This window comes from Trichosurus vulpecula, chromosome 1, assembly GCF_011100635.1.
Source record: "Trichosurus vulpecula isolate mTriVul1 chromosome 1, mTriVul1.pri, whole genome shotgun sequence".
Classification (NCBI taxonomy): Eukaryota; Metazoa; Chordata; class Mammalia; order Diprotodontia; family Phalangeridae; genus Trichosurus; species Trichosurus vulpecula.
In genome coordinates, this window is record NC_050573.1 from 31,126,163 (window position 1) to 31,130,738 (window position 4,576).

General features: G+C 34.6%; 1 pseudogene; it reads right to left on the reverse strand.

Moving 5' to 3' along the window:
- Positions 1–634: 634 nt before the first annotated feature.
- On the reverse strand, positions 635–4,152 carry LOC118852982 (annotated as a pseudogene).
- Positions 4,153–4,576: the final 424 nt, after the last annotated feature.

Consider the following 4,576-nt stretch of genomic DNA (forward strand, 5'->3'; position numbering starts at 1 on the left):
TGTCAAGCTGTGCTTTAAGTTGTACTGCTAAGTTCATGTTTTACATTAATTCTGCCTTGAGAATCTTGCCTCCAAGTTTACTCATCTAATCTTTGCTTAGGAAGTGGGTAGATCCATCTTCAGAACTGTATCCAGAAAATGAAGTCTTAGTTTCTTGTAGAAATTCTCTTTTCCCAGAGGAAGGGCCTGGATTTTCTTACCGTGATTTTTCAGCAATACTTCTAATAGGTTTACATAATTTTTTAATCTCTTTTTTTCTCTCTTCCCCTCTTTTCATGGCTCCAGGATAATGAAATTTGTTCAGTGTTTTCATCAGGCTTTAGAAAATTATGATTAAAAGGATTTTGACCTAATAATGCTGATATAAAATATAAAATGATAACTCATCATCAGAAGGTCTCAAGAATTTATGTTTGAAATTTCCAAGTAAAGAAAAATCATGTTTTTGTTGTGTTTTATTGAATCATAATCTTTTCTCAGTAGATGGGATTCATTACCATCTGGTTCTATGAATTGTGACCTATTGTCTCTTTCATCTCCTCTAAACTTATCTTCAGCAGATACTTGATCATTTGTTCTATTTACTTGGCCTTAAATGCCACTTGAATATTCATTACAAGTTTCCCTGTTGGTATCACCTATGTTTCTCTCTGTTTAGGTTTTTACTTTCTCGACCACTCTGTTCTGAGTATCTTGATTTTTTCCACCATTCTCTTCCATAATTGTTCCTTTTTGATGCTGATTTTTAATTGCTTCTAACCTCAACTGAAATGGCTCTATTGACCCATATCTCTCTGCTACAATAGCCTCAAAATTTCAATTTTGTTTCTCAGCTTGTTCTTTAATTCTTTGGTAAGACCTTTTAAGCCCTCGTAGTCCATCATCTGCTATCACTGACATCTGAGTGACTGATGATGGATTATGATCTTCTGGTGGTAGGCCTGTTCCACCATCTTTCCAATATGGGTTCAGCTCTCTTTCAGAAAGTATGGACTTCTCACCACACTGGGCTTTCTCTTGTTCTGTTTTCTTTGCTGTATATTTTTTATTTTAATTGAAGGTAGAGTTTTCATAGACATAAAATCAAAGGTCACCCATTCATCTCTCTGAACAACGTTGGACATCTTCTGTTTTATCTGACTCTTCAATCTTCACTTTCCAGGCTTTTTCTGTGGCAGTTGTGTGCAATGGAACTGCTTCAACCCATTCATCTTCAGAACTCAATGAACTATCAGATGACCCATTTTTTTTTCATATTTCCTTTTCTTGCTCTTTTTCTTCTCTTTCTCAACTTTCTTGGAATGTTCATCCTTCTTCCTTTTTCTCTTCACAGAATGTTCCAGTGAGTTGTTCCACTTGTCCTACCAAATTCTTTCATAATACAAATATGGTACTGATACCTAAACCAGGAAGAGTCAAAACAGAGAAAGAAAATTATAGACCAATTTCCCTAATGAGTATAGATGAAGAAACTTTAAATAAAATATGAGGGAAAAATACAGCAACTTATCACAAGAATAATACACTTTGATCAGGTAGGATTTATACCAGGAATGCAGGGCTGGTTCAATATTAGGAAAATAATCAGCATAAGTGATCATATCAACAACAAAGCTAACAGAAACCATATGATTATTCCAATTGATGCAAAAAAAGCTTTTAACAAGATACAACACTCATTCCTATTTAAAACACTAGAGAGAATAGGAAAAAATGGAACCTTCCTTAAAATGATAACTAATATCTACCTAAAACCTTCAGTAAGCATTACATGTAATGGGGATAAACTAGATGTATTTCCAATAAGATCAGGGGTAAAACAAGGGTGTCCATTATCACCACTGTTATTCAATATGGTACTAGAGATGTTAGCTTTAGCAATAAGAGAAGAAAAAGAAATTGAAGGAATTAGAATATTCAAAGAAGAAACTAAGTTATCACTCTTTGCAGGTGATATGATGATATACTTAGAGAATCCTAGAGAATCAAGTAAAAAAAACTACTTGAAATAATAAACAACTTTAGCAAAGTTGCAGGATATAGAATAAATCCACATAAATCATCAGTATTTCTATATGTTACTAACAAAGCCCAACAGCAAGAGATAGAAAGAGAAATTCCATTTAAAGTTACTGTAGACACTATAAAATATTTGGAAGCCTACTACCAAAACAAACCTAGGAACTATATAAACAATTATGAAACATTTTTCATGCAAGTAAAATCAGATCTAGACAACTGAAAAGACATCAGTTGCTCCTAGGTAGACTAAACTAATAAAATAAAAATGGCAATTCTACCTAAATCAGTTTATTTATTCAGTGCTATACCAACCAAACTACCAATAAATTATTTTATAGAGCTAGAAAAAATAATATCAAAATTCATCTGGAAGAACAAAAGGTCCAAAATACCAAGGGAATTAATGAAAAATGCTAGGTAAGGTGGCCTAGCCACACCAGATCTTCAATTGTATTATTAAAGCAGCAACCATCAAAACTACTTGGTACTGGCTAAGGAATAGAGGGATAGATTACTGGAACAGGCTAGGTACACAAGACACAGAAGCTGATTATGGCAATCTTTTGTTTGATAAACCCAAAGACCCCAGCTTCTGCGATAAGAACTCACTATTTGACAAAAACAGCTGGAAAAACTCAAAAACAGCATGGCAGAAACTGGGCATAGACCAACATCTGACACTGTGTACCAGAATAAAGTCCAAATGGGTACACAATCTAGGTATAAAGGCTGATACTATAAACAAATTAGGGGAGCAAGGAATACTTTATCTGTCAGATTTATGGAGAATAGAGGAATTTATGACCAAATGAGATAGAGAACATTATGAAATGCAAAATGGATGGTTTTGATTACATTAAATTAAAAAGTTTTGTACAAACAAAGCCAATATAATGAAAATTAGGAGGGAAGCGGGAAACTGGGAAAGAATTTTTACAACTAGCATCTCTGATAAAGGCCTCATTTCTAAAATATATAGGAAACTGAGTCAAATTTATTAGAACACAAGTCATTCCCCAATTGATAAATAGTCAAAGCATATGAACAGGCAGTTTTCAGAGGAAAAATTAAAGCAATTGATAATCACATGAAAAAATGCTCTAAATCACTGTTGAGAGACACAAATTGAAACAACTCTGAGGTGCTTCATCACCCCTGTCAGAGTGGCTAACATGACAGTACAGGAAAATGATAAGTGTTGGAGAAGATGTGAGAAAGTTGGAACACTAATTCATAGTTGGTGGAGCTGTGAGCTGATCCAACCATTCTGGAGAGCAAATTGGAACTATGCCCAAAGGGTTATAAAAATGTGGATACTTTTTGACCCAGCAATACCACTTCTAGGGCTGTATGCCAAAGAGATTATAAAAATTGGAAAAGGACCCACATGGACAAAAATATTTATAGCAGCACTCTTTGTGGTGGCCAAGAACTAGAAATTGATGGGATGCCCATCAATTGGGGAATGGCTGAACAAGTTGTAATGGAATACAATTGTGCTTTAAGAAATGATGAACAGGTGGACTTCAGAAAAACCTGTGAAGACTTACATGAACTGATATTGAGTGAAGGGAGCAGAACCAGGAGAACATTATACACAGTAACAACCACAATGTGTGAGGACTGATTTTGACAGACTTAGCCCATCTCAGCAATGCAAGGACCTAAAACATTTCCAAAGGACTCATGATTGAAAATGCCATCCACATCCACAGAAAGGACTATGGAGTCAGAATGCAGAGTAAAGCAGACTATTTTCTTTTTTGTTCTGTTTTGCTTTGTTTTTCTTTCTCATGGTTTCTCCCACTCATTATAATTCTTCTATGCAACATGACTAATGTGAAAATATGCTTAATAGGCCCATATCAAATTGCATGTCATCTTGAGGCTGGAGGGGTAAAAATGTAAAACTCATGGAAGTGAATTTGAAAACTAAAAATAAATAAATATTTTTTAAAGAGAGTTGTTCAACTTGCTTGTTCACATCAGGTAACATTCACATTTTCTCCCCTCTAAGTCACTTCAGTTCTTTGGCCTCTCTTCTTTCCATAAATTAGTTTGAGCCTGTTGGAAGATCTCAGCCCAAGTGAGCCATTTCTGTTCTTTCAATTCTTTGATGTTTTTGCACATTCCAATCTACTTCCAGAAGCTGTCATAATTGTTGTTATCCCAAATGGTAGTCTCTTAAGGTATATTAACTCCTACAACAAGATAATTTTTTTAAGATTGAAACTCAAGACTATGTTAGCCAAGGAGATGTAACTTCAGTACATATTACTCTAGGTATAACTTCATAACCATTACAAGTGATAGGCAAATCACCTTAGATGAAACTTAATCTACCTTATAAGAAGGCTTGAAAACATCAACCCCATTTTTTAGAAGGAATGTTTTTAATGAGGAGGGGGTCCTGTTTACTCAGTGAATCAATTCATAGTTGAGGAACTTCACAACATAAGGGTGCTAAGAGTTTATGACTATATGGTCCCAAGAAATCTTGTAAGTTTACAAGTAAGGAGATCTGCAAAGGTCTTTTTCTTGTACCTTTTCTCAC